A 12,154-nucleotide genomic window follows, 5' to 3' on the forward strand; every position below is an offset into this window, starting at 1 on the left:
AAGCGTTTCGTTTTTCCGCTATATTCGCCTGTTTGCTATAATGTTTTTCTCTCGGCAACGGATGTTTATCAACTATAGTAGGCTGCCCTTTCTAAAAAACAAGTATCTTTTATTCTTTCAGGCGTCACCCAGCAGCCTTTTGAACATGGCCGTCAAAACTGCGTTTGACAACATCAAAAGATATGACGAGGACCTCTTCAAGAGCGTTATTGGTGAGAGCAATATATATGAAAAAAGATCAAATCGAACATAGTACATAATTTAAAGATCGTCTTTGACGAAGTTTCTGAGCACACCAATCGATTCCTGAGGGTCGAATTAGGTAAAGTGGATATTTTTTCGAACCAAACTGTCCAGCGCGATTTGCGAACTTTTTTCCCGCCAAAACAATAAGAACGTATATGCGAGTACTGCGCATGCGTCAGAGCTGGTTTGAGCACTTGCGGAGCCCACCGAGAAAAAAGTCAACCAAAAGGTGCCCATTGGGTGCCCGCGTTCGGTCACCCGGCTACCCCCCGTGGGCACCCAGATGGGCACCCATTGGTTATACCGCATGTCCAACCCTTCGGGCACCCGCGAGTGGTCATGCCCAGAATTCGGGCACCAAATGGGCACCCTTATTATGACCTTTCATAGAATCACCTTTTATGTACGTTAAAAGTATACCTGAATTCAGGGAGCGTAATAAATGAGAGGCCGAGAATATTCGTTGACCAAAAGCTAACCATCGGGTGCCCGGCTGAGGTTACCACCAGTGGGCAGCCAATGGTTACCTTTTGGCTACCTTTTATCTAGGGCTGTCAGGTGGCAGGTCGATTGACTCTGTTCGTTAAAAAAGATAAATTTGTAGCGCAAAATGACAGCCCTAGGTAAGAGGTAGCCAAAAGGTAACCATTGGGTGCCCGCTTGGGGTTACCCTCAGTGGGCAGCTAGATGGGCAGCACTTTTATTGGATGATATTCATACAACAATTAAAGTACAATTAAATAATACATTTTTTACATCAAATTTGAAGATCCCTACACTCACAGAAAAATTTTTCACTGTGAGTATCAAAATGCGGCTCTCAAATTGATAATGCAACTTTCAGTCTCACAGTGAGTATCAAAGGCGTCCGGACGCTTCTCGTACTCACTGTGATGACCAAACACTCGTTCTCAGTTGATAATGAAGCGAGCGAGCATTTTGGTCATCACAGTGAGTACGAGAAGCGTCCGGACGCTTTTGGTTCTCACTGTGATGACCAAACGTTCATTCTCAGTTGAGACTGACGCGAGCGACGATTTTCGTCATCACAGTGAGTACGAGAAGCCGCCGACCGCTTTTGATACTCGCTGTGATGACCAAACGCTCGCTCTCAGTTGATACTGAAGCGAGCGAGCATTTTGGTCATCACAGTGAGACTGAAAAGCGGCCGACCGCTTTTGATACTCACTGTGATGACCAAATCGCTCGCTCGCTTTTCAGTCTCAATCTGAGAGCGAGCGCACATCTCTTTTAAGTACTCACATACCCTGCAGATCATGGTTTCAGTCATTTTTAATCATTTTATAATTCATTTGGATAAGATCTCATAAATTTACACACTCGGCGGCATCCATGTTTGATTTGATTGACATTCTCGAGAGTAGTGTCAAGGACGAGGAACTTAGGACAAGCACTTACTTAAGTCGCTAAATGAACATTTTTTCATTTTTATTATGGGTTGGCCGATATAAGTTGCCTTAATTACGAATAATCGCAGCCAAAAGAGGCTTAAATCAGCAAAATTTAGACAAAAAATATTGGCAAATGAATAAAAATAAAGAAAAAACGTGAGTGTTCAAATATCTAATGCGCTATCTCCTTTCTCTACATGTATTGTTTTAACAGCTGAGTTTTAATTTTTATGTACACGCCATGGGTGGCGAAAACTGTAATTTTTACATATTTTATGCTCTAAATCTGAAGCTAACCTATGTCAATCTTGTACACAAAATATTATAAATTGAACAAAATGTTGATTATAATTTGATTTATTCTATTTTATCTTTATGCAAGTAAAACCAGTAGTTGTTTTTTACATTTAGAGAGGCGTGTACATAAAAATTAAAACTCAGCTGTTAAAGCAATGCATGTAGAGAAAGGAGATAGCGCATTAGATATTTGAACACTCACGTTTTTTCTTTATTTTTATTCATTTGCCAATATTTTTTGTCTAAATTTTGCTGATTTAAGCCTCTTTTGGCTGCGATTATTCGTAATTAAGGCAACTTATATCGGCCAACCCATAATAAAAATGAAAAAATGTTCATTTAGCGACTTAAGTAAGTGCTTGTCCTAAGTTCCTCGTCCTTGACACTACTCTCGAGAATGTCAATCAAATCAAACATGGATGCCGCCGAGTGTGTAAATTTATGAGATCTTATCCAAATGAATTATAAAATGATTAAAAATGACTGAAACCATGATCTGCAGGGTATGTGAGTACTTAAAAGAGATGTGCGCTCGCTCTCAGATTGAGACTGAAAAGCGAGCGAGCGATTTGGTCATCACAGTGAGTATCAAAAGCGGTCGGCCGCTTTTCAGTCTCACTGTGATGACCAAAATGCTCGCTCGCTTCAGTATCAACTGAGAGCGAGCGTTTGGTCATCACAGCGAGTATCAAAAGCGGTCGGCGGCTTCTCGTACTCACTGTGATGACGAAAATCGTCGCTCGCGTCAGTCTCAACTGAGAATGAACGTTTGGTCATCACAGTGAGAACCAAAAGCGTCCGGACGCTTCTCGTACTCACTGTGATGACCAAAATGCTCGCTCGCTTCATTATCAACTGAGAACGAGTGTTTGGTCATCACAGTGAGTACGAGAAGCGTCCGGACGCCTTTGATACTCACTGTGAGACTGAAAGTTGCATTATCAATTTGAGAGCCGCATTTTGATACTCATAGTGAAAAATTTTTCTGTGAGTGTATTTTTAAAAATCCCCGAAAATCAAAATGTGAATGAAGGGTGGACTGTAACTCTTTACTGGGTTAAGTTATCACCTTGAAATTTTCATTTTCTATCCTAGTTTTCCACCATGAACTTATCAACCTACAAAAAATTCGCAGGGCAAAGGTCAAGGTCACCTTTTGCAACCTTTACTCAAAAATTCAAAATTAAGGGATGATACAACCCTTAGATCTTTTTGGGGTTCAGGGCTGAATTGTAGCCCTTGAAATTCTACACAAGCTCACCAAGTTTCAAAGGTGCAACAGAAGTTTTGCTGTAATTTGAATTTGAAAATTAAAATCCGGCTCGATCGAGCACGGCCTTTAGTCGGCAAGTTCGCCCATCATTCGTCGAGAATATTTTTACCCATTCCATTTTGTTAGACACATCAAGAGGGCCCAGGATAGACATACTCAGGTCGATACCGACCTTCAGGGTCTTTACCTGACGTGACCCTGAGATAATTCTTTTTAAAAATATCAAATTTCATCAAACTTGGTGTCTTTCCGTAGGTTATCACCGCTCTGCAGCTCAAATATAAAGTCAAAACTGCCGATTTCAAATTTTAACACTTTTAAACATCACGTCAGGATTAATGGCTTCCACAATTATTTCAAGAATTGGTTTCAGGATTGTCATTCGGCGGTTTAGGCTGTATTTTTGAGCTGTACAGAGGCCAAAACCTATAAAAAGACACCATGATTGAAGAAATTGGACATTTTCCAAATTATCATCTCAGGGTATTGTTAGGTTCAGACCCAGAAGGTTGATTATGACCTAACTGTGTCTATCCTTGGTCCTCTTGTTGTGCCTAATCAAATGGAATGGATTAAAACATCATCGCCGAATGATAGGCGAACTCGCTGACCGAAGGCCATGCTCGATCGAGCGGCATCGAGCCGTATTTCAACTTTCATTTTCAAATTACAGCAAACATTTTTGGTACTTCTAAAACTTGGTGTGCTTGTGCAGATTTTCACGGGCTAACCCCAAAAAATCTGAGAGGGCTATCATTCCTTAATATTGAATTTTCAAAAAAGAAAGGTGACCATGACCTTTGACCTGCGAATTTAAAGTCGTTCACAATTGAAAACTAGGTTTGGCAGTGAAAATTCGAAGGTTATACCTGATGCAGTTAAGTTACATTCCACCTTTCAATAACAGAATAAGCAGTTACAATTAAAAAAATAAATTATCAAGTGCAAACAACAATTTTTCAACACCAAAAAATAGACTGCGGAGAACTGCACACTTACAAATTAATAAGACTTAATAGTTAAAACGTTTAAAACCATAACATATTAATTTTTGAGGTGATGCAGTAACAGAACAAATAATATTGGATGATTATAATAATTGTACGAGTTAACCTGCAGTTGGGAATTCCCCCTTGGCTGCCTTTAATTGGCATTGTTTGATTTTAATAAGATTTCACTGAGATAGAGGACACGGTCCTGCTGCTGTGCATTCAACATTCAACCCTTTAAATAATTATATCTGATGTGCTGGAAACCAAAAACAGTTAAGCCAATCATGGTCGAAGTGTAGTTACATTTGTTTTCAATGTGCTGATGTTTCTAGGGTGATTGGCGTAACTGATTTTGGTTTTGAGCACATTAAAATTAATTATATAAGTCCAGAAGGCACAGCAGCAGTATTTAATAAAAAAACACAATGAGAGGGAATTAAAATCAGAAGTATACCAGTGGCACCATCTATTGTTATTGAATTGAAACATTTAAGGCTTTTGCAATTGATATTTTTAAACTTATGAGATCAATATCAGAGAAATTAATTTAAAAATTAGTTGTGTCTACAATTAGTTGTCAGGGAAATCTAGAAATATTCATCTAGAGAACGCAAACCTAAAATAAAAATATGCCGCAAACACAAAATCAAAAAATAGTTATTGGAATTAAATTCAGTTGTTGCGAACATTTATTAAGTGAATTTACGCATTTGAGCAGTAAATTAGAGCCTTGTTAACATTAATTTTAAAGATTTCAACACACAAAAAACGCCATAAAACATACAAAGAAAAGCACTCAATATCCCTACTCATGTCCAGCGTCCAGCACTACTTATCCTGTCAAACATGGCCGTTGCTTTACATCTTTGGGGTCCATATAGTCCCATCCATTTCACGTCAGCCGAAAATGCAAACAAAACAGCAGACAAACCCTGCAAAATAAAATACAAAGTATTAATTATCTACTCAATAATATCGCCGGGAATTCAACTGCATACCTGCGGATATGACTGCGGCCGTTTTGTTAACTTGTCCAGGCTTGTCATCCGGATGGCCATCGCGTTCAGGCAGCTATTCCCAAGTTCCCAACCAGAGGACATCAAAATAATCAATCAGGGCGGGACGCGGTGCAAGCCTGATGACACAAGGATGATTTTAAAGCAATTTAAAACGAATATTTTGATGCCAGTGTGTCTACGTCTACGCGCGCGTATTTTTGTACACCGCGTCTTACTCAAATCTAATGCAAATTCAATGATGCCCTTACCTTTCGGGACATCAGGAACACCCACAATCGGTCCAAGAATCCGTTGATATGTTCGATCTGTCATAACGCAACCGAAAACACGTCGAAATACTCTGCTGAAAATGATGATGCAATCAGCGCGTCTCAACCATCATGCTTGTTTTCAGTCACTGAGCCAGAGGCAGCCACAGCTGGTGCTACTGCCGACAGTGGCGCCACACGCGCGGCCGACGAGTGTAACAAAGAAACGCGCGCGCGATCATACTGAGCTAAAATAATTGCTCAAAACGAGATAATTTAAAGAGTTTGAAATGCTAATTAGTGTTTTGACCAAATAAATTTTTAAAAAATAATTTTAACGAAACACGAACTCAAGAATTTACGGTGGTTCTCAGGTTGCCCATTGGTTAACCATTGGGTAACCCATTTTGGCTATCAAATTTTTTTTATTTATTTCTTTACTTTAACTACTTTTACAAAAATATTTTCCAAAATAAGTTAAAACTTGTGGTGACGAAAATCTGACAAAATTTGAGGGTAAAACGAGTAAAGTAAAATGGTGCCCGCGCATCGGTTAACCATTGGGTAACCAAAAGTTGCCCCTTTTTAGCAAACATATTAAAATGCATAAAAATTTATTATTCAGTCCTACAATAACCATAATAATATTTTTTCTGTGCCCAAAATTTTACGAAAACAGTTCATGAACCGGTCACACCGCATATGCAGTTATCCTATCCGAGTTACCCGAAAGCTGCCCGATGGTTGCCCACGACTGGGCACTGGCAATTTTAGGTGATCCCAGCCAAATATAAAAAAATCCAACCAAGCCAGGATCAAGGTCATGCCTGAAATGCAAAACCGCCTTTAGTTTAATTTTTTTCAGGTGACCGCAAAGTGACCATAGTTAACCGCCTGCCCGCTCCGAGTATCCGAAAGGTGCCCGATGGGTGCCCAAGACTGGGCACGGGCAATTTCGGTTATCCGAGCCAAATTTCGAAAAAAATCCGATGAAACATCATTCAGGATGATGCCTGAAATGCAAAACCACCCTTATTTTAAATTTTGTTAAGTGACCGCAAGTGACCCCCTGCCCGCTCCGGGTAACCGAAAGGTGCCCATTTGGTGCCCGACACTGGGCACTCAAAATTTGCATGATCCAAGCCAAATTTCAAAAAAATTCCAATGAAACATGAATCAGGATCATGCCTACATTGCAAAACCACATTTTGTTCAACTTTTGTCAGGTGACCGAAAAGTGACCGCGGTTACCCCTCTGCTCGCTGGGAGAGACCGCCTGTACCAATGACTTTTTTGTCAGGTCCAGCCAGCTTGGACGCATGCTAAATTCTCGCAGATACGTTCATATTTTTTTTTGCGGGAAAAAAGGTTCGCACATCGCGCTCGACTTTATGATCGAAAATATATCCATATCATCTAATTTGACCCTCAAGAGTCAGACGAACGTTAATACACTTAATTTTGTTCCTTGTTAGAACTGAGCCTCTGAACGCAACAAATTTTTGTCCAGGGGTGAAAGTTATTTTGCATAAACTTTGCCCTAATTGACTGACAAAACAGTAGCGAATGCTCCGACTTTCCAATTTTTGCGGGGTTTGCAGGCGTTCAAAGGTCAAAATCTGGGAATTTTGAGTACTTCTCGCAACTTTGCTGAGGATGGTCCTAGAACAAAAATTAAAAACCGTTTAACTCGTCTCAACAAGCCAAACAACTTTTAAATTGACTTCAAAGTTAAATGTCAAAGGAAAAGGTCATGAAATTTTATTTTTGGATTTTAAATTCAAATTTGAAGATGAATTTATTGAATTTTTTAATATTTTTCATAGCCATTTAGTAGAACACAAAAATTAAGTAAAAACTTTAAAGTTTAGAATAGCGTTTTCCCTCATTTTTTTAATAATAAAAAAATGAAAACCTTTGTTTTTCGAGGTTAGTAAAAAACGATGAACGACAAAATCTCGACTTCCAACCATCTGATTTTAAAAAACTGCATATCTTTAGACATCGATCCCATAAGGGGCATGAGACCCACCAACCCCTTTTCAACCCCCTCAGTAACGTTAATCTAGCATTTTTCGACCTTTTCATCACCTTAGCACGACGTTGACGAGTAATTGTCTTCGTACTCTACATTAAAAATCTCATCGCAAGCACACCGCTCAACTCCCCCTGACATCTCTTTTCAGGATTTAAGGGTTCCATCTCATTCAACCCCTATTATGCACACCCCATCGCACGTGTGTTTATTTTTGTGCGGAAAAGTGTAATTTAAGCGATTCCGGTTCCAGCGAAATTCTGATCACAAAACTCTTTTCATAGCAGAGAAAGAGTTGGATTTTATGGTTTGTAAATTGGGTTGATGGTCCTGGGAGGCTAATCGAATTCAAATTTGGATTTTTGGGGTCTCCATTTCTGCTGTCAGTCTCTCGGAAGTGGTTAAATTACACTTTTCCGCACAAAAATACGCACTCGTCTTGAAATTAACTGAGTAAAATCGGATGATTAGAAGTAGAGATTTGGTCAATCATCGTTTATACTACCTTCCTCCAAAAAAACAAATAATTTTCGAGGTTTTCATCGAAATTAGGAAAAGCGCCATTCAAAATTTTTTGTGCTCTACAAAATGGCTATAAAAAAAATTTCAATAAAATTCATTTTCAAATTTGAGTTTAAATTCAAAAAATCAATTCTTATGACCTTGACCTTTGACCTACAACTTTGAGGTCAACATAAAAGTTTTTGGCATGTTGAAACTAGTTTAAAGGTTTTTTAAATTTTTGTTCTTGGACCACTCGATCTGAGCAAAGTTGCGAAATACTAAAAATTCCCAGATTTTGACGCAAGCCCCGCAAAAGTTGGAAAGACGGAGTTTTCTCTACTGTTTTGTCGGTCAGTTAGGGCATAGTTTACGCAAAGAACTCCATGTTTTTTTTTAAGAGAACTACACTAATGAGTAAAAAAATTTAAACTGTATCACCTCATTCAAATGTAACGAAGAACAAATGTTTTTCAGCGCCTGTTAGGCAGGAAAAGCTCTCCGAAGTGTTTAAAATGATACGAAATGGTTGCAAAAAGAGAAAAATTCTGAACAAAGTATGGACACTGCTGCCTTACTTGATCAACTCAAAATCCTATACAACACTTGACTTTGATGACCTGTGTTGGTATGATAGCGAATACTCTCCCCATAGTGTCTCCAACACTCATTTTCAAAAGGTAAAAGCGTTTTAAGTGTAACTTGTTGATTGGCATTAGACGAAATCTGCACGTAAATTATTCAGACAGACATCAAGTATAATTTATTATTTAAATGTTGTATTATCTTTCTCTCCTACCCGCCCTTTCAAATTGCGCTTTATCTTAATGAATAATTTGCGTGTTGATTTCGTCTAATGCCAATCAATCAATACACCGTTACATAAGTATATAATTCCATTATGTAATATATAAATTTACCATTAATTTTCAGTTCGTCCGGAGTTTAGGATCGAACACTCCGAACTTGAGGGAATTAAAAATCTGTCTTGGATATCATATCAAATGTTCGCTCGGAGCACGCGAATTCGATTCGATCATTCAGCTCAAGAACTTATCCTTGCTAGAGATAGATATTCGTGTCCCTTTGTCAGGAATATTGGAGGTCTCTCGTCGGTGCGAAAAATTAGAGAAAATCGTCGCGAAGTATGTCGATATCGACATAAAACCTGCAAGTGTCGCCTTCAGAGATGACTTCGTGCTCGTCTTCATCATGCCGACATATGTTTACAAACAGGTGTCCCTCATAATGACTACGATACCTGACACAGATCAAATATGTGATGGAAGGCGAGGAGTCGAATTGGACAATCGTCAAGCGGCTCTCAGTGAGATCGAAACGTTTGCTGAACATCTAACCAGAGTATCGGTAAGACATTGATTCCTTTTTAGCATATCTGTGAGGCAACGGAGCTCTGGTATCCCAAATAAATTAGTCCTTAGAGGTGTTCCCAACTCTTTGACCTTCCCCAAACTCAGCGGGTGTCAGATGTGCGATAAAATTGGTTCGCACTGCGCAGATCCAAGATGGCGTCTGAATGTGGGAAGCAAAAAGCTCTCTTTGGATGCCGTACAGTGTCTTAGAGTTTGTTTTTACGATCCAAAAGACACAATTAGTTAAGAGTAATGCAAATTATTGAACTTGCTTCTTTTCGCGCGTTTTCACGTGACCGTTTTTTCGCGCCATGCTCCACCGGACGCCATCTCTGCGCGTTGAACGAATCTGGCCCCCGCTGCCCAAACTCATTTTTTATCACCATCCCCCTTCTTGCTCTCTTGTACTCCTGGTGCCACGCATTTCTTTTAACACGACCAGCATAAGTAAATTAAAGTAATTGACTCTTAAATGTTTTAGTTTCAGTGCCCCGATCCTGATAGCATTGAAGAAATGGTCGAATTCCCGTTGTACCTTCCAAAAATAAATTTTGCATCGATTGAGTGCCCCGGTGGTTTGCTGAGCATGTTACGTAGTTTCATGAAGAAACACGGGCAGGGTCTTGAAGCATTGGCTATTGTTGACATTGCCATCGAGGAGAAGATGACCCTACACGAGATCTTCAGCGCATGCCCTAATCTTCAGGAGTTGACATTATTTGGTTGCGATTTGGTTGGGTATGACGCGCCTGTTGAAGCGATCCAACACCTGACATCATTTATTTTGAGAGGCAAGCTAATACGTGATGACGACGGGTAAGGAAAAAATAATCATTTAAAAAATTTTAATCATTCTTTCGGTGGACATCCACTTTTTTCTTGAACCCTCGATGGTATTCAAAGCTTTTGATACAGTCTTGATAACACACGTGTTTTTTTCGCATTTTTGGCCAGTTTTAATTTTAAACCTTGAAAATTGTTCATGTTAGATTTTTCAATTGTACATGAAGAGAAAATATTATTAGTTTGCAGTTAGTATATCTTAAGAAGGAAAAGATTAAAACAGATTTCTGCAAAATATCGATAATTTGAACATTTTAGCCCCTGATCATGTTTTTTAATCATTGCAGAGAGGAATTCAAGCGCGAAGTGGCTTTATCGAGCATATTTTCTGCGCCTCTCCTTGAATACTTCTCCGTGAGCAACGTACTCATCGACGGAAGCGACAGCGGCGACATCATTGCTCGGTATGAAAGAGGTGAAATCTTGCAGAACCTCACGTATTTTATGATACGTAGCTGCCATGATCCATATCGGACGATATCGGAAAAATTTCCACCTCCTTTCTACTGATCTATATAGCGCTATTGTTCCTGTCAATTATACGTTCTCATATTGTGTGGCCAGGAAAAGATCATCCTGTTCGACAACTGAAATTTAAAATTCAGAGGCAAGGGAAAATTGCGTATTTTTTTTTAATTTTCTTCCGTAGGGGGAACTGTATATTTTAACAACATAATATATTATGTAATATTACAATCGCTTCTTTAAAATAAAATTATTTTACTTTTTAATTACGCTATTTTTATTAAAAATAATCATTTCCCTTGTAATATAATTAAATGTTTTAGAAACAAATAAAATCCGTTCATAGGCTTGCGGGTGTTGAGGACGCTATATTTTCGTCTATTTGTGAGCAGTAGAACCCCCGAGATACTCTTTCCCCGTCCAACTGCAACAAATAAAGACAAACATTAATTAATGGATTTCGAAAAATGGTCAGATTTTGAAAAACCGAACACGTGCGGCGGACACGCACCATTGGGCCGCATCGACTGGTGCAGAAATCACCGCCAGCCGGCCAGGCCCCGAAAACCAAAATTTTGAAATGTCACAAACCGCGATTTTTTCACATTTAAAAATTCAGAGCTCGGCTCCTATGCGATGCAGAGTGGAAAATCAAAGTTGGCTGTTCTTGCAGTAAAATTCTGCGTATTTTGGGCCCGACTGCTACCACCACCACCTCCAAATAAAGGTCTGAGTCACCCAATTTTTGTCGGTTCCTGGCTAAACCGGCTTAGCCTCTCACAAAAATCACGTTTTTGAATTTATTTTTTCCTTACAATTTTTGTAAAAGGTTTCTCGAATTAATTAATTTATTTGTGTGCTTTCCATCAGTCAACAATATCGTATCTCGAGACAGGGAAATCTGGTCCTTTTCCGGTTTTTCACACGGAACCAGAAATATTTTAACCGGAAAATGACTGGACTTGGTTTCAAGAAACCAAAAAATATAGATTTTTCTTTTCCAATTAAAATTAATAAGAACAATTCTTGACCCAGCAAAAAAGGCAGGCTGATGATTTTAGAGTGTTTTTTTTAGATTTCAAAAAATTCCACTACAAAAAATCGAATATTTTTCGAATTTATGGGTTTTTGTACTTCTAAATCTCAGGTTCTAACTGTCAGAATTCCAAAATCCACCAACCTTTAGACTCGTCTCGACCTCTTTAGTGCAGCTGAAGGGTTTAGAGGGTGTATAATCCCATCCCCTTTCATCCCCAACGCTAAAATTTTGATAAAAAGTGACGACTGTTTTCTGGCGCCGCTCACTGGTGCATCTTTTAAGCTTTATGTCAACTTTGGGGTTGAAATCAAACACCCCTAAACCCTTCAGCTGCTCAGAGGAGGTCAAGACGAGTCCAACAGTGGGTAGTTTTAGTAATTATGATGCTTAGAACCCGAGATTTGGCGGTGC

The sequence above is a fragment of the Cloeon dipterum genome, chromosome 2 (genome assembly GCF_949628265.1).
Source record: "Cloeon dipterum chromosome 2, ieCloDipt1.1, whole genome shotgun sequence".
NCBI classification, from domain to species: domain Eukaryota; kingdom Metazoa; phylum Arthropoda; class Insecta; order Ephemeroptera; family Baetidae; genus Cloeon; species Cloeon dipterum.